Raw genomic sequence first — 25405 nt, forward strand, 5'->3', positions numbered from 1 at the left:
ATTTGTTCAGCACCTAAATGTACAGCAACAGAATTCAGAACATGGGCTGTTCTTACAATTTTCTCCCTGTACACCAAGTCAGAATCATAGGATAAATAAATGGGGCATATAGGCAGACAAAGAAAGCTCTTACAATATTTGATGGTAACATTTCTCTAAAACAGGCTATAGGCTACATGTGCACCACCAAGTCAGAACAGAAGGCTAAGTGCTGAGGGGGAAATTATTTAGGGTGAGGCACATGGGCAATTTTGTCATCAAATTCTGGTATTCTCCGGATTTATGGTGCTTTCAAGACAAATGGGAAATCTGGGGAGACAAAACAAGGTTGAATCATGACGTCAGTGATCTTCAGGTCATAGCTCTAGAAAGAGGCCAGAGTTCCTGACTTGGAATTACGAGTTGGATGACCGTTCAAGAAGTATTTTCCCAGTCGGAGTTAGTTTCTTTTCAGGGTTCCCATTTGTCTTGAACTCACTGAAGTCTGAGATTTCCCAGTTCCGAGTTTCAAATTGTTTTGAATGAGGCAGAAGTCATGCTGGATTACATTGTTTGTAAATGTATATATGACAAGAATTAAAGACAAAACATGCAAAACAGTTTTTGCTCAGAATTATGGGTCTTCACTCATGTCTATGCATACGTGTGTGTGTGCATGTGTGTTTGTGTGACTGCACCTGTAGTGGTATTTGTAGTCCAGTATAGGCCATCAGTGTGTTGTCCCAGGGCCCAGCTGTAAGAACCTGGCTCTCTGCCCTGTAGACCTCAGTTGCTGTCATCACGGTGACTGTAGAGCCAGGCTGGATGTCTGTAACCTGATATCCATCCTTTATCACTCCTCCCTCACTCTGGAACACTCTCTGGGAATGCATGCAAGAGATGCAGAAATGAATGGAAAAGCCTTTTTTTACTTCCCTTAACAGTCTAATGGGACACTAGCAAAGGAGCCTGACTGAGATTCAAACCAGAGTTCCTGTGACTGTTAGTTCATCCATTATACCAAGAGGTCTGAACCTCTCTGCAAGGTCCTTAGGTGTTGTACGAAGGTTGCTTCAAGGGCCCTTATTGTACCTGTACTGCCCTGAGGGCCCGGTTTGCATACAGGACCCCAGCGGTGGTGTCTATGAGGGTCCCCTCCCCTGCCAGCAGGTTGACCTGGGGGAGCCTCTGGATGAACTCTTCTGGTCCCAGGGTCTCTGTGGGAACCTGGTTCTTCTCCAGGATGCTCTTCAACTGCTGGAAGTCCACATCATCAGGGCCCTTCAACAGGATACCAGTTCGCCTGGGAGTTGGAAGGGAAGAAACAAATTAAGTCCTACGGGTGTGTGGATGTTTGTGTATCATCAAGAGGAAAAGTTATTTAAGCACCATGCTTAAAGTGCCTAGTAAAAATAATGACATGGCATAAATGGAAACTGCAGTCTCCATTTGAAAGACAATATGTACATGAATAAACCATCTATAATAAGAAGCTTCCTTACAAACTCAGTCTGTGTGTAACATACAGTACGATACAGAAACTATTCAGATCTCTTCACTTTTTCCACATTGTGATCTGGGGAAGGGTACCAAAAACGTTCTGAAGCATTGAAGGTTCCCAAGAACCTAGTGGCCTCCATCATTCTTAAATGGAAGAAGTTTGGAACCACCCAGACTCTTCCTAGAGCAGGGCTGCCTGGCCAAACTGAGCAATCGGGGGAGAGGGGCCTTGGTCAGGGAGGGGACCAAGAACCTGATGGTCACTCTCACAGAGCTCCAGGATTCCTCTGTGGAGATGGGAGAAACTTCCAAAAGGACAACCATCTCTGCAGCACTCTACTAATCAGGCCTTTATGGTACAGTGGCCAGACGGAAGCCACTCCTCAGTAAAAGGCACATGACAGCCTGCTTGGAGTTTGCCAAAAGGCATCTAAAGACTATCAGACCATGAGAAACAAGATTCTCTGGTCTGATGAAACCAAGATTGAACTCTTTGGCCTGAATGCCAAGCTCCCGCCTGGAGGAAACCTGTGTCGTGTTTTTGGCATCATTAAAGTGAAGACTGTTATTTTATCAAATCAATTCTCTGTAATCATTATTACGTGATTAAACTAATCATGTAAATGTAATTAACTAGGACGTCTGGGAACCAAGGAAAATCTTCAGATTAAAGTTATAATTTCCTAATATAACTTTTCAGATAGTTTAATATCTGATCAATTAGGCTTCTAATTAATTAATTATACGTTACCTCACGTTAGTCTCGTTCCAAGCGTCGTAAATTGTTCGTTATCTGCACGAACCCAGTCTGCAATGAATCATCCATATATCAATTGTCTTAATAATTTATTTACTAACTAACAAAATATTCCCAGAAATGCATAACAAACAACCAAGCAGTAGGTATGGTTACAAGGAAATGATAGGGGATGTGCCCTAGTGGGCTAAACCGGTACGGCGGCTTGGTAGACAAAGGGACTGAGAGGGCGTGAAAGACAAAAGACACTACACAGTTGATAATTATAATAATTGAAATGCTAATCCTTTGCACATGAACGCTCACTCATTCAGGAATAATTGCAATCAATATATGTATTTACAATCAGTGTGTCATTGTGATCTTTGTTGGAATCGTCCTTTTCTGTTGGAAAGTTCATCCGAGATTCTCTCTGCGTCCCTGGAGTCTTTGGTTAGATTGTATACTTCAGAGTGACATTCAGAAATGTTCTTACAGAATAGATGTTTCGGCGGTTGTCGGTCTTTTACGACCTGAGATAACAGATCCTGGGTGTAGGGGGAAGGGAGAGGTGGTAAGAGAGAGAGAGAGTTGGTGCTTGCTATATCCAAAGAGGGCCACGTCATGACACCTGGCACCATCCCTATGCTGAAGCATGGTGGTGGCAGCATCATGCTGTGGGGATGTTTTTCAGTGGCAGGGAATGAGAGACTAGTCAAGATCGAGGGAAAGTTGAATGGGGCAAAGAACAAAGAGATCCTTGATGAAAACCTTCTCCAGAGCACTCAGGACCTCAGACTTGAATGAAGGTTCACCTTCCAACAGGACAATGACCCTAAGCACACAGCCAAGACAACGCAGGAGTGGCTTTGGGATAAGTCTTTGAATGTCCTTGAGTGGCTCAGCCAGATCCCGGACTTGAACCAGATCTAACCTCTCTGGAGAGACCTGAAAATTCTGCAGGATCTGCAGAGAATAATGGGAGAAACTCCCCAAATACAGGTGTGCCAAGTTTGTAGCATCATACCCAAGAAGACTTGAGGCTGTAATCTCTGCCAAAGGTGCTTCAACAAAGTACCGAGTAAAGGGTCTGAATACTAATGTAAATGTGATTTTTCAGTTGTTTATTTTTTATAAACTAGCAAAAATTCTAAAAAACTGTTTTTACTTTGTCATAACGGGGTATTGTGTGTAGATTGATGCGGGAAATAAATTATTTAATTCATTTTAGAATAAGGCTGTAACGTAACAACATTTTGAACAAATCAAGGGGTCTTAATACTTTCTGGATCGTATGTTATCCATGAAAGCATATAGTGAAAAAGGATTGAAACATAGCCTCTAAAATAAATAATGAATAAATTATTTTTTTCATGAATTTAGTTTGTTTTCAATTTATGAAAATAGTTTGTTGATGTTTGTACTTGGCTAAGACTATGTTAACACAGTAGCCCTTTAAAGCAGCAATCAGCAGCTGAAACAATAACAAAAAATGATTCCCTGACCCTGTATCGGTAAAACACTGAGGGATGTGGCTGGAGAAAAGTAAACACTCTCAAATTCATAGACAGATGGCAGACTGTGAAGGAAAGAAGGCAGACTGAATGCAAGCAATGTAGATCACCTCAAGATAAAAACGTAATATTCAATATCGGTATGTTAGACTAAATATTAGCACTTCACAATCTGGTGGGTAATAACCTTTTCAATCTAGATAACAACGCAAAGCAGATCATAAGACTAGAGAAATTTAGCGACAAATATTACGAAAACAAGCTACACCCAAACATGACGATGTCTCAAAACGAAAACGTGACTCTTCTACAGACACAGACGATTTAATCTTTTCACCACCAGGAATGGTAAAGGTCGAAACTGATCTGTTAAAATCAATAAATGACAAACTGGGCATACTTCAACTAGTCAGTAAAGGATATAAAAGAGATGAAGGCAAAGCCTCAAGATGAGTGATGAAAAAGCGGTTATATTTGAGAAAGACACAAACAAGCTAAAAGGGACAGTCAATAAGATTGAAACCGAAGTTAATGAACTTAAAAAGAAGATCATCGTTCTGAGAGAAGCCTTGCTTGACATACAGACTAGATCTATGAGAGAGAATCTGGTACTTACAGGTATCCAAGAAGAAGGAGAAGTTCCTGAATCTATAGTTAGAAGGTTCCTCCTTACAACGCTTCAGAACCCAAGTGAAGCGCTTCAGAACCCACGTGAAGCTGTCGACAAAATCCAACTTGAACGTGCACCAACTTGTAATAATACAAAAAAATGCTTCTCTATCTATCTTCAAATATAACTAATTGGAACACGAAAGCATTCATTCATCATTGTGGAGATAAAAACACAGCAGACAGAAGGCACAGTATGTGGGCATGTGTGGATGAATTGAGATGGATGGTGTGGTGTGTGTTTTTTGGTGTTTGGGAAAGTGTGGTGTTAAGTGACTGAGAAAGGAAAAGGTTGCATATCCCAGAACCAATGTATGTTTGTGAGCAGGGGTTGTGAGAGAGCTTTCCATTTTGAGCAGATGAGGGATATACATTTCATAGTGAATTATACATCTTATTTGTTTATTTATTTATTGTCCTATCATGGTGGAATTGTATTTTTAAATTAATTATACATCTAATTTATTTATTGTCCTATCATGGGAAACTACATTTAAAATAATTAATTATACATCTAATTCATTCATTTATGGTCCTATATTGATGGAATGGTCCACAACCCTATACCCTAGATAGCCACCTGAACGACCCAGATACTAATGAGAAGTCCATATCTGTTTTATGCTGTAAGCAGCCTGTATGCAGACAAAATGCGGTCAGAGACCTTCTAGAGCAGCACCGCCCCCTCAAGATTCTGAGCCTGCTTGGCAGGGTTGGTCCTGCAAAGCCGGAGCCCCATGATGGGAGAGCATAATTTACAAGGAAATTCTCAAAGCTGCTAATGAGAACCTTGACGACCTTGTACCTAGCCGGTGGGGATTCCGGTGGGGGGCCCCCACCCAGGCAGTGGCAGTGCTGGCAACACTAGCTGCAGTAACCATGGGGAGGGGGTCACACTCAGACATTCAGAGAGGGGGCATATTATTGTGGCCCTTGTGGCACAAAATCTGACTGCACGAACTTGCTTGGGAATAGAGACACAATGGGGGACCATGTGTGGGTGTATCAGGGAAAGGGAGTATATCTGATCTCCATCGCCTAGGACGTGACAATGGTTAATCAAATCTCCCCATTTCTGCCCATTTTTTGCACAGTTTTGCCTGCCTTCTCATACAGATACAACTGTTTATACATTCGTAAATCAAGAACTTTCTTGAGTTAGACTCTGGGATGGTGCAACTTTTGAGAATCTGATTCTATGGTTGTTGTGGGGGAAAGGGGTTGAAGGTGTATGAGTGTGTGTACGTGTGTGTGTATCCCACAACTCTTGCGAGGGTGTAAAAGATGTTAGGGACAATATAGGATGAATCACAATAATTGTTTGCTAAAATAATATTTATTCCTAATAATCCTTTGCTTAAACTGCCTACATTACTACAAATATTAATAGCTAATTATGGAAAATAAGATAAACAGGATTTTTAAAATACATATTTTTTTAATGGCTATATATAATACAAATCAAGGTGAGGGCAATGGAATACATTTGGCGGTTGATCTGCTTCTGTTCTGTGGGCAGTACTGTGTGCTCTTTTCGAAGAATGGGTCCTGGTCTCTCCAGGGCCACGGGATCCGGAGGGTCATGGGTGGTTGGGGTTTTAGCGGTTGGACTAGTGGGGACCAATTAGAGGTTTACTTAGTTGGATTGCAAATATCATGGTACAGCTATATAGACACTCAATCATCACGTCACTTTTTAATGGTACGTTTACAAACATATATTTTGATAAATATAATTGAAACTTGTGTCTCATTATGGTCATTGATGAAATAAGCCAGTTATTGTAATGGCTTAGCAGATAATAAGAAAAGACGATCAGTATTTAACCTTTCTAGCACAGGCGTTCCGCTAACGGAACCCCTCGACAACATTCCGCTGAAAAGGCAGCGCGTGAAATAAAAAAATATTTTTTTGAAATATGTAACTTTCACACATTAACAAGTCCAATACAACAAATGAAAGAAAGACATCTACCCATCGTGTCCGATTTCAAAAATGCTTTACAGCAAAAGCACAACATATTAGGTCGAAGGCGAAAGCCTAACAGATGTTAGGTCATAGCCAAGTCAAAAAAAGTTATACTTACGTAAATCCAAAATGGTTCTCTAGTAAATGTGTAAGAATGTCTCACCCCATGTTCAAGAATGTCCCTTTTCCCTTTATTCAGATTACAACTGTTCACTTTCACTTATTTGAAAACGAAATGATCTCCAAAATATAATTATTTTTTAAACAAACGTTAGAAAGTTGGTTGCAATTTCAGTTTAATCCACCTGAACAGACAGAACAAATAATACAACAAATATTGTGGTTAAACTCAAATATACTAATTGATAAAAAAACAAAACATGTTTTCGATAATACATTTTTTTTAATAATCTTTGTAAATGATATCATAAATAGGACTGGTGGAGTTACAGTATGTCACACATGCAGCTAGCACAGACATGGAAATGTCTGCTCTTCCCAAAATTACAACTAATTGCAGCATTACCACACAAATGGAAGAGGCAAGTGGAACGGGGAAAAGGTAAGGAACTTGTCTGTCGACCCTGCATTAAAGACCAAAAATGGTTAAAGAAAATGGTGATAAATAAAAATATATACCAGTTTCATTTCAATACCAAAAAATTGACAGGTGTGCCATATAAATTGCAAAATAGTTGGGACGAGATTTTTAGATGTACCGATTCCATGGCACATGGTTTATGAATTGACACTCAAAACGACACCGGATTAAACTTTGAATTTTTCAAGTTAAATTATTATACTAAATTCTTGCAACCAATATAATGTTATATAATATAATGTTACAATCTTCCCAGCTCGGCAGATTTTGCTGTGAGGAGGCAGAGTCATTAGATCATTTACTTTGGTACTGTCCAAACTGTATGTAGCTCGTTTTTTGTCACAGGTCCAGGAATGGTTGAAGAATTGCAACATTTACCTACGCTGCAGATAGCAATACTGGGTGATTTGGAAAGTCATAGTCAATCAATCAATAATATAATCATTATTTTAGCAACCATGTTTATATTTAATTTACAATCTGTAGAAACTATGAGAGTACTTTTGTGAAGCATCACAGCACAGTTTAAAAATATATGGCAAATAGAAATCCAAAATGGATGGTGTTAAGAGATAGATGGGAGGGGTTGAATGGAGTTGAAGGGTGGGACTAATAACAACAAGATAACCAATGTAAAACATACGGGGTCTGTAAAATGAATATAGGTTCAGAAATGTTGTGAAATAGCACAGTTACAAATGGAAATCAAACTGGATGGACATCAGAAATAGAGGAAGGCCAGGACTAAAAACAAACAAAATATAACGATTGTAAAATAGACTGTGTCTGTAAAATGTGTATAAGATGTATAAACTGAAGGTAGAAGCCTAAGTGTTATTGTTTATTTGTTTACTCCAATTGGGGGAGGGGTGGAGGGTTTGAGAAGAATAATAAAGACATTTTCTAAAAAAGTGTGTATATGTATGTACAGTGCCTTGCGAAAGTATTCGGCCCCCTTGAACTTTGCGACCTTTTGCCACATTTCAGGCTTCAAACATAAAGATATAAAACTGTATTTTTTTGTGAAGAATCAACAACAAGTGGGTCACAATCATGAAGTGGAACGACATTTATTGGGTATTTCAAACTTTTTTAACAAATCAAAAACTGAAAAATTGGGCGTGCAAAATTATTCAGCCCCCTTAAGTTAATACTTTGTAGCGCCACCTTTTGCTGCGATTACAGCTGTAAGTCGCTTGGGGTATGTCTCTATCAGTTTTGCACATCGAGAGACTGACATTTTTTCCCATTCCTCCTTGCAAAACAGCTCGAGCTCAGTGAGGTTGGATGGAGAGCATTTGTGAACAGCAGTTTTCAGTTCTTTCCACAGATTCTCGATTGGATTCAGGTCTGGACATTGACTTGGCCATTCTAACACCTGGATATGTTTATTTTTGAACCATTCCATTGTAGATTTTGCTTTATGTTTTGGATCATTGTCTTGTTGGAAGACAAATCTCCGTCCCAGTCTCAGGTCTTTTGCAGACTCCATCAGGTTTTCTTCCAGAATGGTCCTGTATTTGGCTCCATCCATCTTCCCATCAATTTTAACCATCTTCCCTGTCCCTGCTGAAGAAAAGCAGGCCCAAACCATGATGCTGCCACCACCATGTTTGACAGTGGGGATGGTGTGTTCAGGGTGATAGGCTGTGTTGCTTTTACGCCAAACATAACGTTTTGCATTGTTGCCAAAAAGTTCAATTTTGGTTTCATCTGACCAGAGCACCTTCTTCCACATGTTTGGTGTGTCTCCCAGGTGGCTTGTGGCAAACTTTAAACAACACTTTTTATGGATATCTTTAAGAAATGGCTTTCTTCTTGCCACTCTTCCATAAAGGCCAGATTTGTGCAATATACAACTGATTGTTGTGCTATGGACAGAGTCTCCCACCTCAGCTGTAGATCTCTGCAGTCTTTTCCTTGTATGAGCTGAAAGTTTAGAGGGACAGCCAGGTCTTGGTAGATTTGCAGTGGTCTGATACTCCTTCCATTTCAATATTATCGCTTGCACAGTGCTCCTTGGGATGTTTAAAGCTTGGGAAATCTTTTTGTATCCAAATCCGGCTTTAAACTTCTTCACAACAGTATCTCGGACCTGCCTGGTGTGTTCCTTGTTCTTCATGATGCTCTCTGCGCTTTTAACGGACCTCTGAGACTATCACAGTGCAGGTGCATTTATACGGAGACTTGATTACACACAGGTGGATTGTATTTATCATCATTAGTCATTTAGGTCAACATTGGATCATTCAGAGATCCTCACTGAACTTCTGGAGAGAGTTTGCTGCACTGAAAGTAAAGGGGCTGAATAATTTTGCACGCCCAATTTTTCAGTTTTTGATTTGTTAAAAAAGTTTGAAATATCCAATAAATGTCGTTCCACTTCATGATTGTGTCCCACTTGTTGTTGATTCTTCACAAAAAATACAGTTTTATATCATTATGTTTGAAGCCTGAAATGTGGCAAAAGGTCGCAAAGTTCAAGGGGGCCGAATACTTTCGCAAGGCACTGTATGTATATATTTATGTGTATATATAGTATGTGTATATATATATGAATGTTTAGTGAATATATATAAATATATATGATCATGAGGCATTTATAAGTTATATTCTTCAAGAATCAATGGGTACATACAGTATCATTAATTTCCAAGTCCAAAAATGGATGTGGGTGAAGGTATGGGTGTGGTTGGAGTCCTGTCCTACCAACAGGTGCTTTCTTGAATTATGCTGCATTCATAACTAGTGGGAAAAATACTACTTGTGAACTGGGAGCAAAAAGAGTTCTGTTTTTCCTGTGTCTTGTATCATATTGTACAACAGCCGATGAAACCGATCACTGTAAAAGTGTGAAATAATTTGATCAGTGTTATTTCCTGATAGTTTCTGGTTGAAAATACAATATACACAGGACCTTCTAATCAGCAGGTTGTGCATGGGTGGAGTTTCAGCATCCCTGATGACATCACCAGGCGGTAAATAAGTTGAATAGAGCAATAACAAAGAGTTCCAAACCTCTCTGCCAAAAACAGCTTTTAGGTGTCCTCCCCCTTCCCAGCTCAGGCCACTCCCAGACTGTCCTAACTATTTCTTGCTTAAGAAATAGTTTTTTGCTAAATATAAGTTTTTGTTTCCTTTTGACCATTTTCATGGAAAATTATTACAGTAAGGTACTTAATTGTTACCCAGAAATGATTTGATATTGATATAAAAACGTCAGCATTGGGACTTTAACCACAGTGTGGATCAATCCACCAGAGTGCAGGGGCCTAATGAGAGGGATATATAACCTGAAAACTAGCTGTTATTGGCAGAGAGGTTTGGAAATCTCTTTGTTTGATCTGTTTATGCCACGTTCAAAACAACTTGGAACTCGGAAATCTCAGACTTCAGTGCGTTCAAGACAACTGGGAACTCAGAAAAAGATCTCAGAATGGGAAAAATCGTTTTGAACAATCATCCGACTCTAAATTCCAAGTTGGGAATTTGGGCCTCTTTCTAGAGCTCCCACTCCGACATGAAGATCACTGATATCATCGCTTGACTTATTCTTTTTCAGAGTTCCCAGTTGAAAGCACCAATACTACCTGTTGATGTCACCAGGCAAAACTCCTCCCATATAAAACCCACCGATTTAAAGGGCATGTGTGGATTTTCACACATTTACATTGTTAGTTTCATCAGCTGTTGTACAGTGTAATACAAAATACAGGGAAACATTTACATTTAGACTGCAAAGCCTCTGGAAGGTTTGCAGAGACATAGAAAGAGAGAAAAGATACGTTTGAGTGGGAAGACAATGGGTGTGAAAATCCTATTACATTTATTACATCCTAACCTATTACATTTCAGACTCAAAGCCATAAAAACTAACCAAGATAGTTTTCTGTAAAAAATGTAAGAGCCCTAATTGAACATTTTGAAAATGTGTCAGGTTGCTGTCATGCCAAATAGTGGCCACTGCCAGATAGTTCCACCCTCTGCGTCATAATGAGCTAAAACAGGGTCGCAAAGGGTGTTTTTTGGTAGTCTTACAAATCTTCATGGTATCAAAAGAATACACCTCACACACACATGGCTATTGGCTCAAATTGAAGAAGACACTTGTACTATGTCAGATAATGAGTTTAAATGTATTTAAGTTTTAGTGTATATCCCCCCCACCCCCCCCCGCATTGGATTATAAGTATTTATTTGATTTAGACTTAGATTCAAACAGTCAAACTATGGTTTTGGGAGGAAGGTTGTCAGTTACATTGTGAATTTTCTCATTGCACTTTTGGCTCCTACAGAACTATTCATTTGTTGTTGATGTTTGAATCCTTATTTTGTTGTTTATGCTGAACCCCTATGATTTTTCTATTAATACCATTATTATTGCAGTGGCCAAGTTCCTCAATATCAAAGTTTGTGGTTTATGGAGAGGGCCGTGTTGTATGCTAGGGCCACCCGGGGCTGGCCTGAGCTGTAGGTATCTGAGTGGCTGCCTCTAATTGAATGGTCTGGGTGAGGGATGGTCTCCGGGGCGATGTATGACTGCTGTTTTCTCTGGTGCAGGCGGCCTGCTGTGATACATGTGCAGCACCACAGCCAGGAGACTGCTCCATTCATCAGCACTCCTCCCCCAACCCCCTAAGCCTGCTCTGCTGGGTGGGTGTAAATATGATCCGCACCCCAGTGCGGCCCGCCCGTCCTTGAGTGATGGGCACAGTGTCCGGAGGCTGCCCACAGGCATAGCTCTCATCTATCCTCCTCACTGAAGGATCCATTTGGCCGGTGAAATACATTCCAGGAACCTGGTATCGCTCACCAAGATCTACACAGCTTCCCCTCCTCTATCTTTCATTGTCTCAATGGTTTTTAAAGGTATACGCCAAGGACATCCCTGCAGTAAGCCCCACGCCTCAGCCCTTATGTCATCCTGTATATAACTTATACTGCACTGAGGGGATTCATGCTGGGGTTCAAATGCAGTTTGGAAGTCATTCTTTTTCTTGCTGGTTTTGTAGTGTCATTTCACTCCCACACTAACATAGCTTCACCAGATCCCTGATAGGTCAGTGAGCTTGAAAGGTATCCTATCAGCTTTGGTTTGTCTAAGCCAATGAGAACTGGCTCACAGTGGCATAATTGAATGCTTTCCTGTCATATCTATTCATGTAAATAAACATAGTGAGTGAAACTATCCCAGGCTCAGTTCAGGGCACACTAGGCATAACAGTATAATGAGGAACAGGCTCCCCTTCTACATCATTTTTGATTAAGATAAAGTAGCAGCATACCTGAACAGTGTGACATTAGCCTCAGCCTCCAGTTTAGCCCAGAGCAGGTAGCATTCCTCCATCATGTGGGTGTAAAAGTCATGTTCATAAGCCTTCCCGATGATCCTGGTCTGGCCAAGGGAACACCCCCAGGAGTGGGGCAGGATGAACGGAAGAATGACACAGCATAATGTCCTTATGGCTCTATATTGCAGTGTATGTTTCTTATTGTAGTCGGTGGTGCTCAATGGCCAGTAATGAGGAAAAGGTATCACTGATGAAGTGATATTGATTTGTAGCTTTGTGCTTATCCTGCAATGATAAGTGTTCTACTCTTACTGTATGTTACTGTCAGTTGAGCTATGTTAGATGTGTACACATGGAGTTTAAATATTAGGCCACAGACATGATGAAAATACAGTGGGGCAAAAAAGTATTTAGTCAGCCACCAATTGTGCAAGTTCTCCCACTTAAAAATATGAGAGGCCTGTAATTTTCATCATAGGTACACTTCAACTATGACAGACAAAATTAGAAAAAAAATCCAGAAAATCACATTGTAAGATTTTTTTATGAATTTATTTGCAAATTATGGTGGAACATAAGTATTTGGTCAATTACAAAAGTTTATCTCAATACTTTGTTATATACCCTTTGTTGGCAATGACAGAGGTCAAACGTTTTCTGTAAGTCTTCACAAGGTTTTCACACACTGTTGCTGGTATTTTGGCCCATTCTTCCATGCAGATCTCCTCTAGAGCAGTGATGTTTTGGGGCCGTTGCTGGGCAACACGGACTTTCAACTCCCTCCAAAGATGTTCTATGGGGTTGAGATCTGGAGACCGGCTAGGCCACTCCAGGACCTTGAAATGCTTCTTACGAAGCCACTCCTTTGTTGCCCGGGCGGTGTGTTTGGGATCATTGTCATGCTGAAAGACCCAGCCACGTTTCATCTTCAATGCCCTTGCTAATGGAAGGAGGTTTTCACTCAAAATCTCACAATACATGGCCCCATTCATTCTTTCCTTTATACGGATCAGTCATCCTGGTCCCTTTGCAGAAAAACAGCCCCAAAGCATGATGTTTCCACCCCCATGCTTCACAGTAGGTATGGTGTTCTTTGGATGCAACTCAGCAATCTTTGTCCTCCAAACACGACGAGTTGAGTTTTTACCAAAAAGTTCTATTTTGGTTTCATCTGACCATATGACATTCTCCCAATCTTCTTCTAGATCATCCAAATGCTCTCTAGCAAACTTCAGACGGGCCTGGACATGTACTGGCTTAAGCAGGGGGACACGTCTGGCACTGCAGGATTTGAGTCCCTGGCGGTAGTGTGTTACTGATGGTAGACTTTGTTACTTTGGTCCCAGCTCTCTGCAGGTCATTCACTAGGTCCCCCCGTGTGGTTCTGGGATTTTTGCTCACTGTTCTTGTGATCATTTTGACCCCACAGGGTGAGATCTTGCGTGGAGCCCCAGATCGAGGGAGATTATCAGTGGTCTTGTATGTCTTCCATTTCCTAATAATTGCTCCCACAGTTGATTTCTTCAAACCAAGCTGATTACCTATTGCAGATTCAGTCTTCCCAGCCTGGTGCAGGTCTACAATTTTGTTTCTGGTGTCCTTTGCCAGCTCTTTGGTCTTGGCCATAGTGGAGTTTGGAGTGTGACTGTTTGAGGTTGTGGACAGGTGTCTTTTATACTGATAACAAGTTCAAACAGGTGCCGTTAATACAGGTAACGAGTGGAGGACAGAGGAGCCTCTTAAAGAAGAAGTTACAGGTCTGTGAGAGCCAGAAATATTAGTTTGTAGGTGACCAAATACTTATTTTCCACCATAATTTGCAAATAAATTCATAAAAAATCCTACAATGTGATTTTCTTTTCTAATTTTGTTTGTCATTGTTGAAGTGTATCTATGATGAAAATTACAGGCCTCTCTCATCTTTTTAAGTGGGAGAACCTGCACAATTGATGGCTGACTAAATACTTTTTTGCCCCACTGTATAGTATATCTCAATTGTTTATTATTTTGAACAGCTGATGTAGTTGCATTTTGTATAAACAATCAAAATAATTTGGAGTTAGAATATTAGACATCACTTGAAAGGACACAACCTCTACTGCAGAGTTCCCCAACTGGCGGCCCGAGGGCTGAATTTGGCCCGAGGGTGATTTTATTTGGCCCCCAAGTTTTCTGAGCAATTCATTTTTAATTTAGGAAATCTGTTCCTAAGTATTCCCACTAATCATAAACAAATGCAAGCAAGGTTTGAAATTATTATGATCAAATATTATATCTGTTTGGGCTTGCTGCCGTACATTTGCAGTCTACAAATGATTTTTAATTATGTTCTGGTCCCCCTACCATGCCCTCAAGATAAAAATCGGCCCACAGCTCAATCTAGTTGATGATACCTGCTCTACTGTCTACTTCGATGTATGTACACAACTCTTGACGTTACAGTCAGCAAATAATGACATTTGAAAACATGACTAATCTGAAAATATAAAAGGCACATACGGTTCTTGGTCTGTAGGGCTCAACTGTTAGGGATGATATGATAGTGTTACTGTATGTAGAAGATCATAGAACATATGGATTTGACTGGATTCATCTGAAGAAGAAGAATCGGTCAGAACATAAGGAATAGTTTTAGAATATGTTATGACACCGTGAACATTGATGTTGTCGTTGTGAATAACTAATTTGAGCTTTTATGTAGTGATGGCTCCTTTTTGAGGCCGTCTCTCTCTGACACAACTGATATATCAAGAGACAAGATGATGACGACTGTGATTCTCTTCAATCTTCACAACAGTGAGATGTTATTTCCCACCCAGCGCTAGAAAGTCACAATGATTTTAAGTCAAAAGGGCAGATTATTTTCCATATAAGTAGGCCTACATACACCGCTCTCTTTGCTTCACGCACTTCCAATCACCACTCTCACAGCATTAAAGACACAACAGACCAGTTCAGCATGTTAATGATCATCAACACATTGAGATTTGCACCCAACATAATTGCAGTCATCACACAAATGAAGAAATACATAGTGCATCGCGCACCAGAACAAAAGAGATGCATTCCAAATGCTCCAGTCTAATTAGAACTCAAACATGTGATACAGCAGAGTCGGGCATTCAGATGCATTTTGTTTTATTCATGGGACATTACTAGACGCTTTGCTTGTAGTGCTGTTGTTGTTCCCCTGTGCAAATTGCAGGGTTGGCACACATTGGCTCAATCATCAATCACACACTGCTGACTGCACGCACACACACACACACACACACACACACACACACACACACACACACACACACACACACACACACACAGATATGACACCTAGGCATTCGAATTAGTTCCACAACCACACACTGCTGACTACACACACACACACACACACACACACACACACACACACACACACACACACACACACACAGTGATATGACACCTAGGCATTCAAATTAGTTCCACAATCTCACACACACACACACACACACACACACACACACACACACACACACACACACACACACACACACACACACACACACACACACACACACACACACACACACACACACACACTGATATGACACCTAGGGATTCGAATGAGTTCCACAACCACACACTGCTGACTGCACACACACACACGCACGCACGCACACACACACACAAACACACACTGATATGACACCTAGGCATTCGAATTAGTTCCACAATCTCTCACACACACACACACACACACACACACACACACACACACACACACACACACCTAGGGATTCAAATTAGTTCCACAACCACACACTGAGTAACAAGTGGAGAGTTGACTGTACTCTGACATCAAACTTCCAAGTTGCAAACTCTAAAGTGTTTCCCCCACTGTTTGCTTGATTGCTGCTTCATTGTAATGTGAGAGTGAGTGGGTGACGAAAACAATAACAAGCTCTCTTTTGATATATCTAATTTGGATTCAGGTACAGAAAAGGAGGCAAAAACTAAAGGCCACAGCTTTCTGATTATCACATGGGAGGAGAGAAAGAAGACACACTCATGCATGCACGCACACACATACGCTCATAAGCACGCTTGTTTATGCACACACACACATGCGTACTCGCACACACACTCCAAGCTTAAAGGCCCAGTGCTTTCAAAAACATGATTGTCCTGTGTTTTATATATATTTCCACACTATGAGGTTGGAATAATACTGTGAAATTGTGAAAATTATGATAATGCCCTTTTAATGTAAGAGCTGTTTTGAACAGACCTCCTGAAGTGTCAGCCTGTTTTGGTGGGATGGAGTTTTGGCCTGCCTGGTGACATCTCCAGGTAGTAAATGAATTAATAGACCAATTTGAAAGAGAGTTACAAACTGCCAATAACAGCTAGTTTTCAGAGTTCTCCTCCCCACTCCTAGAGAATCCTAGCAAATTTCTCTCTTGAGAATTTGCTCTTTGAAGAAGAAGCTATATTTGTTTATTTTTGACTATTTTAATCTGAAAAAAAATCACACGATTTGTTACCCAGAAATTATTTGATATTGAGATACAAACAGTTGCATTGGACCTTTAAAGAGCTGAGGCACCCTGCTGCTCCTCCAAAATCACCATCTGCTGGCTGATATTTGACTCTCTGAGACCATTTTATCCAGGCTGGTAGTACGCCTGCTCACCCTCCCACTCTGTGGGTTTTACCTCATCTTCTGAAACAATGCAGTTTATAGGGTAGCTCTTTGAAATATACTGAGTCAGGGTTTTGTCCCAGAGAACTGCTCAACACTGTGTGCATTTGAGGGGCTATAAACATCGTCTTCAATCTATTTTCTTGTGTGCTGCATGTCAACCTCAATGCGTTCTACATGCTCAGCTAAACCTATTTCTACGATATATAATATATAAACCAATAACCATGTTTCCCTTCCCAGATTATTTATTCAGTGGTCTAGCTCCAGATTAGTTTTGTCCCTGCACATAACCAATGTCCCTGGGATCTCCTATACTAGCATGTAATTAAATAGAAATCATTATTCAGTCATTTGATTTGTTGTTGGGGCTCATACAGTTGATTCTGAGTAATAATTGACCCAGCTCACTTTAGACTTGTCACGTTCTGACCATCGTTCGTGTGTGTTTTCCTTGTTTTAGTGTTGGTCAGGACGTGAGCTGGGTGGGCATTCTATGTTGTGTGTCTGGTTTGTCTATTTCTATGTTTGGCCTGATATGGTTCTCAATCAGAGGCAAGTATTAGTCATTGTCTCTGATTGGGAACCATATTTAGGTAGCCTGGGTTTTACTGTGTGTTTGTGGGTGATAGTTCCTGTCTCTGTGTTTTGCACCAGATAGGGCTGTTTTGGGTTTTCACGTTTCTTGTTTTTGTTAGTTTGTTCATGTGAAGTGATTTATTAAAACATGAATCAAAACAACCACGCTGCGCTTTGGTCCGCCTCTCCGTCAATGGAAGAAATCCCTTACAGAATCACCCACCACAGCAGGACCAAGCGGCGTGGTAACGGGCAGCAGGAGAAACGGCAGCAGGAGCAGCGAGAGGAATGGACATGGGAGGACGGTTTGGACGGCAAGAATATGGACTATACTACTTGGGAGGAAATAGACAGGTGGGCGGCCGACCCAGGGAGAGTGCCAGAGCCTGCCTGGGATTCGATGGAGCAGTGCGCGGAAGGTTACAGGAGAATGAGGTTGGCGAAGCAAGCACGGCGGCGCGGACGGAAGCCCGAGAGTCAGCCCCAAAAAATTCCTAGGGGGGGCACAGGGGGAGTGTGGCAGAGTCAGGAGTCAGACCTGAGCCAACTCCCCCCGTTTATCGTGAGGAGCCAAGGAGGAGCTCAGAGCCAGAGCTGGTGTTGGAGGTGAGCGAAGCAGAGACTGTGAAGGAGTTAATGGGGAAATTGGAGGAGAGAGATATGAGGGAGTTGCTGTGTTGGTGCATGAGACACGGAATTCGCCCGACGGAGCGTGTCGGGGATTTGATGACACCTGGGTCAGCTCTCCATACTCGTCCTGAGGTGCGTGCTAGTCGGCTGGTGAAGATGGTGCCAGCCTCACGCACCAGGCCTCCTGTGCATCTCCCTAGCCTTGCACGTCCTGTGCCATCTCAGCACTACAGTGCTCCTAGCAGTGCTAACCGTGGCGGGTGTGGTGCTGGTCAGGCACCGTGTTATGCGGTGGTTCGCACGGTGTCCCCAGTACGCGTGCTTAGCCCGGTGCGCTACATCCCAGCTTCCCACATCTGCCGGGCTAGGGTGAAGATCCAGCCAGGGCGGTTGGTGCCAGCCCTGCTCTCAAGATCTCCAGTATGCCTTCACGGTCCAGTCCATCCAGTGCCACCTCCACAAACCAGCCCTCCGGTGGCAGCTCCCCGCACCAGGCTTCCTGTGTGTGTCCTCGGCCCAGTACCACCAGTGCCAGCACCACGCATCAGGCCTACAGTGCGTCTCGCCTGTCCAGCGCTGCCAGAGCCTTCCTCCTCTCCAGCGCTGCCGGAGTCTCCCGCCTGTTCAGCGCAGTCAGAGCCTTCCTCCTCTACAGCACTGCCGGAGTTTCCCGCCTGTTCAGAACTGCCAGTCTGCATAGAACTGCCAGTCTGCAAGGAGCTGCCAGTCTGCAAGGAGCTGCCAGTCTGCAAGGAGCTGCCAGTCTACAAGGAGCTGCCAGTCTGCAAGGAGCCGCCAGAGCTGCCAGTCTGCAAGGAGCCGCCAGAGCTGCCAGTCTGCAAGGAGCCGCCAGAGCTGCCAGTCTGCAAGGAGCCGCCAGAGCTGCCAGTCTGCAAGGAGCCGCCAGAGCTGCCAGTCTGCAAGGAGCCACCAGAGCTGCCAGTCCGTATGGAGCAGCCAGAGCCGCCAGTCAGCATGGAGCAGCCAGAGCCGCCAGTCAGCATGGAGCAGCCAGAGCCGCCAGTCAGCATGGAGCAGCCAGAGTCTCCAGTCAGCATGGAGCGGCCAGTCAGCATGGAGCAGCCAGAGCGGCCAGTCAGCATGGAGCAGCCAGAGCGGCCAGTCAGCATGGAGCAGCCAGAGCTGCCAGTCAGCATGGAGCAGCCAGAGTCGCCAGTCAGCATGGAGCAGCCAGAGTCGCCAGTCAGCATGGAGCGGCCAGTCAGCATGGAGCAGCCAGAGCGGCCAGTCAGCATGGAGCAGCCAGAGCTGCTAGTCAGCATGGAGCAGCCGGAGCTGCCAGTCAGCCAGGATCTTCCAGATCCGCTATTCAGCCAGGATCCGCTATTCAGCCTGGATCCGCCAGTCAGCCAGGATCTGCAGGAACCGCCAGTCAGCGAGGATCTGCCAGAGCCACCAGCCAGCCAGGATCTGCCAGAGCCTGCTACCTGCATGAGCTTCCTCTCGGTGCTGAGCTTCCTCTCAGTGCTGAGCTTCCTCTCGATGCTGAGCTTCCTCTCAGTCCCGACCTACCCCTCAGTCCCGAGCTACCCCTCAGTCCCGAGCTACCTCAGTCCCGAGCTGCCCCTCAGTCCAGTGGGGCCCTTGGTGAGGACTATTAGGCCAAGGTCGGCGGCGAGGGTCGCCTATCTAGGGACGCTAAGGAGGTGGACTAAGACAATTATGGAGTGGGGTCCACGTCCAGCGCCAGAGCCGCCACCGCAGACAGATGCCCACCCACACCCTCCCGTATAGGTTTAGGTTGTGCATTCGGAGTACGCACCTTGGAGGGGGGGGTACTGTCACGTTCTGACCATCGTTCGTGTGTGTTTTCCTTGTTTTAGTGTTGGTCAGGACGTGAGCTGGGTGGGCATTCTATGTTGTGTGTCTGGTTTGTCTATTTCTATGTTTGGCCTGATATGGTTCTCAATCAGAGGCAGGTGTTAGTCATTGTCTCTGATTGGGAACCATATTTAGGTAGCCTGGGTTTCACTGTGTGTTTGTAGGTGATAGTTCCTGTCTCTGTGTTTTGCACCAGATAGGGCTGTTTTGGGTTTTCACGTTTCTTGTTTTCGTTAGTTTGTTCATGTGAAGTGATTTATTAAAACATGAATCAAAACAACCACGCTGCGCTTTGGTCCGCCTCTCCGTCAATGGAAGAAATCCCTTACAAGACTGAAGAGAAACAAAATTCAAAAATGTACTAAAATGGTTCTAAAATGTACATAGTAGTCAGATGGAATAAACATTCATATATTATATATAACAGCTCCTATAGATACTGTAGTGGAAATCCAAACCAGGGCGTATACATTCGAGGGAAATGTAATTGTTAATCCATGTCCCTGTGTGTTATTAAACATGATGCTGAGAGCTCCAGCTCAACCAACCAAAAGGGACTTAATTACCTTATATTTACAAGTTACACTATTTATTTCTGAACATGTCTAAATATAAGCCCTGCCTGTTGAATATTCATGTCCCCCATTGCTTGCACACAGGTTAATATTTGTCTGTGTCTGATGAATAACTGAAGGCTGATGAATAATGGATGTGCCTGGGCCTGCCTGTTATTTTTTTTATTACCAGCATTGGGTCTGCCTGGCTGAATCTGGCTGTGCCTGATGTGTCACGTGTCCATTCTGTCAGCTAGTGGAAGTGACTACAGGGATCAGGTGTCTCTTTATGTCTGACACTGTTGCTGTACAGAGATCACGATTTGCTATCTACCCTGTTTTTTTTTTTTGCACTTTTACACAGTCAGCATTGCATAGCATGAGGACATGGTTTGGTTACTGGAGTTGAGCTTCTTGAGACCGGGACATACGGTACTGGAGGAAGTCTTAAAATGCCTCTTCTAAATGTTGTTTTGAAACCTCTAGAGGATTGGTGTCCCCCCCACAGGACGGTTAAACTAACGTAGGCTAATGTGATTAGCATGAGGTTGTAAGTAACATGAACATTTCCCAGGACATAGACATATCTGATATGGGCACAAAGCTTAAATTCTTGTTAATCTAATTGCACTGTCCAATTTACAGTAGCTATTACAGTGAAAGAATACCATGCTATTGTTTGAGGAGAGTGCACAATTACGAACTTGAAAATACATTAATAAACCAATTAGGCACATTTGGGCAGTCTTGGTACAATATTTGTAACAGACATGCAATGGTTCATTGGATCAGTCTAAAACGGTGCACATACACTGCTGCCATCTAGTGGTCAATATCTAAATTGCACTGGAATAATACATTATGGAATTTCTCTTGCATTTCAAAGATGATGGTACAAAATAAATACAAAAGAATGGTTGTTTTTTTCTTTGTATTATCTTCTACCAGATCTAATGTCTTATGTTCTCTTGTATTCATTTAACATTTCCACAAACGTCAATGCGTTTCCTTTCAAATGGTATAAAAAGGTCCTGAGCTATAGGGAGTTGGATGTGGGTATGTCATTTTAGGTGAACATTGAAAAAAAGGGGCGGATCCTTAAATTAAACCAAAATCAGTCTATTATTACTGTATTTAATACAAGGCACCATGAATCTACCTGATGTGTTTTAAAGTTCAGCCTCCTCTTTCCTTCCATGAGCAGCCTGTGTGTGTTTGGCTGCTGTGTCTGCTCCATCTGTGTTGTAGTCCTTTGACAGAGTGATTATGGATGTTGGTGTCCAGGCATGAAGAAGTGTCTGGCATGGCATGCGTTGCTCTAGAATCATTATGTGGAAATGACGAGACCGCAATTGGCAAACAAATATCACTTGTGATTTGACGACTATAATTGGAGTTATGGAATAGATCACACTAGTATTAAAACTAACTGCATATTAAAATAACTGAGCTAAGACAGATCATTGTTATTTGGATTAAATGTCAGGAATTGTGAAAAAAATAGAGTTTAAAGGTATTTGGCAATGGTGTATGTAAACTTCCGACTTCAACTGTATACAGTACATACACTATATATACAGTACATGAAGTACATATACTGAACATATAGTACATCCACTATATATAAGGTACATATAGTACATACACTATATATAAAGTACATACACTACCTATACAGTACATACTGGAAGGTTGCCAGTTCAAACCCCCGAGCTGACAAGGTACAAATCTGTCGTTCTGCCCCTGAACAGGCAGTTAACCCACTGTTCCTAGGCCGTCATTGAAAATAAGAATTTGTTCTTAACTGACTTGCCTAGTTGAATAAAGGTAAAATAAATAAATACATAATTAAAAAATACACTATATATACAGTACAAACAGTACCTAAGCTATATATACACATAACATACAGTACAAACACTATATACACAGTATATACAGTACATACACTATACACACAGTACATACAGTACATACACATACAGTACATATACATACAGGACATACACTACCTAAGCTATATATACATAACATACAGTACAAACACTATATAAACAGTATATAGAGTACATACACCATATATACAGTACATATACACTACACATACAGTACATATACTATACATACAGGATATACACTATCTATACAGTACATACACTAAACACACAGTACGTGCACTATAAATACAGTACATACACTAAGTATACAGTACAAACAGTAAGTACACTATAAATACAGCACATACAGTACACATACATACGCTATACATACAGTACATACGCTATACATACAGTACACACACTATACACAGTACATACACTGTATATACAGTACATACACTGTAAATACAGTACATCCCCTATAGAGAGTAAATACACTATACATACAGTACATATACTATACATACAGTGCATATAATATCTATACAGTACATACACTATATATACTGTACATATTCTAAACACACAGTGAATACACTATATATACAGTACATACAGTACATACACAGTACATACACTCTATATACAGTACATACAGTACATACACTATATATACACATGATATACAGTACATACACCATATATAAAGTATATACACTATATGAAATACATATGGAGTACATACAGTAAATACATTAGATATACATTAGATATAGTACATAAACTATACATACAGTACATACACTACGTATAGAGTACATGCACTATATATACAGTACATACAGTATATACACTACATATACAGCACAACCAGGACATACACTATACATACAGTATATACACTCTATACACAGTACATACACTATATATGTAACGGATGTGAAACGGCTAGCTTAGTTAGCGGTGTGCGCTAAATAGCGTTTCAATCGGTGACGTCACTTGCTCTGAGACCTTGAAGTAGTGGTTCCCCTTGCTCTGCAAGGGCCGCGGCTTTTGTGGAGCGATGGGTAACGATGCTTCGAGGGTGACTGTTGATGTGTGCAGAGAGTCCCTGGTTCGCGCCCGGGTATGGGCGAGGGGACGGTTTAAAATTATACTGTTACATATACACACACTATATATACAGTATGTGCATTATGTATACAGTACGAACAATATATAGCCATGATATGTTTTATATATACAGCATATACACTACATATACTGTACATACAGTACATACATGATATATACAGCACATACACTATACATACAGTACATACACTATACATACAGCGCATATACTATATATACAGTACATACACTATACATACAGTACATACACTAAACATACAGAACATACACTATACACACAGTACATAAACGATACATACAGTACATGCACAATATATACAATGCATACAATATATATACAGTACATATATTACATACACTATATATACAAAAGTGTATGGACACCCATTCAAATGAGTGAAATCGACTTTTTCAACCACACCCATTGTTGACAAGTTTGTAAAATCTAGCACACAGCCATTCGATCTCCATAGGAAAACATTGCCAGTAGAATGGAAGAGCTCAGTGACTTTTAATGTGGCACCATCATAGGATGCCACCATCCTAACATGTCAGTTTGTCAAATTTCTGCGCTGCTTGAGCTTCCCGGGTCCACTGTAAGTGCTGTTATTGTGTAGTGGCAACATCTAGACGCAACAACGGCTCAGTCGCAGAGTGGCAGGGGTTTGGCAGATGCCAGGAGAACGCTACCTGCCCCAATGCATAGTGCCAACTGTAAAGTTTGGTGGATGAGGAATAATGGTCTGGGGCTGTTTTTCATGGTTCGGGCTAGGCCCCTTCGTTCCAGTGAAGGGAAATCTTCATGCTACAGCATACAATGACATTCTAGACGAGTCTGTGCTTCCAACTTTGTGGGAAGGCCCTTTCCTGTTTGAGCATGACAATGCCCACATGCACAAAGCGATGTCCATACAGAAAAATCATTTGTCAAGATTGGTGTGGAAGAACTTGATTGGCCTGCACAAAGCCCTGACTTCAACCCCATCGAACACCTTTGGGATGAATTGGATCGCAGACTGCGAGCCAGGCCTAATCGCCCCACAGCAATGTTCCAACATCTACTGTTAAATCTTCCCAGTTATAGCAGCAAAGGGGGGACCAACTCCATATTAATGCCCATGATTTTGGAATGAGATGTTCGATGAGCAGGTGTCCACATATTTCTGTTCATGTAGTGTATATAACGGCTGACATTTCATTCACTGACACACCAAGCTGACATGGGGACAATTGAAATCCACGTAAGTGTGTTCTTGTATTGAAACATTCCACTGTGTGTGGACCACACAACTCTAAGGTCTTCTGCCAGGTAAGAAGAGCACGATTCTGTATCTATTGTAACCTCTACTTTTCCTGGAACTACGTGAGAGCATATTTCAGTTTTTTTATCCTAAATAAATAATCACCCTCTTGAGACCATAATCAGTGAATTATAGCGGGTCTGTGTCTCTGACAGACACTGCAGGGTCAGACACAGGGCGGTAACAGGCACTGCGGGACACAGACGGTCCGTCTCCAGAATAAATAACTCTATTTGTCCTCCCTTACTCTCAGCAGGGTCATGATTGAAAACACTTTCTATAATTCTGTAACTGAGATGATTTATAAATCACATCTCTCAGGTCTGACTGCAGGAGAACAGACCCTTCATCTAGGGAAAACAAGACAATACGAGACACAAGGGCTTGAACATACAGAGAGGTTGACTACATGAATGTAACCACAGGAAACTATGTAATACAACCTACTGGGCACACCACGTCATTTCAACATGGACATTTGGGAAATATTTGGTTGAGACAGTGATCAATTCCAATTGAAAAACAATGTGTCACTTTGCTTTCAA

At 41.9% G+C, this 25405-nt stretch overlaps 1 pseudogene; it reads right to left on the reverse strand.

Moving 5' to 3' along the window:
• Window positions 1–291: 291 nt before the first annotated feature.
• LOC116358168 (peroxisomal sarcosine oxidase-like) lies at window positions 292–25122 on the reverse strand (annotated as a pseudogene).
• Window positions 25123–25405: the final 283 nt, after the last annotated feature.

Source organism: Oncorhynchus kisutch, linkage group LG28 (genome assembly GCF_002021735.2).
Source record: "Oncorhynchus kisutch isolate 150728-3 linkage group LG28, Okis_V2, whole genome shotgun sequence".
In the NCBI taxonomy this organism is placed as follows: Eukaryota; Metazoa; Chordata; class Actinopteri; order Salmoniformes; family Salmonidae; genus Oncorhynchus; species Oncorhynchus kisutch.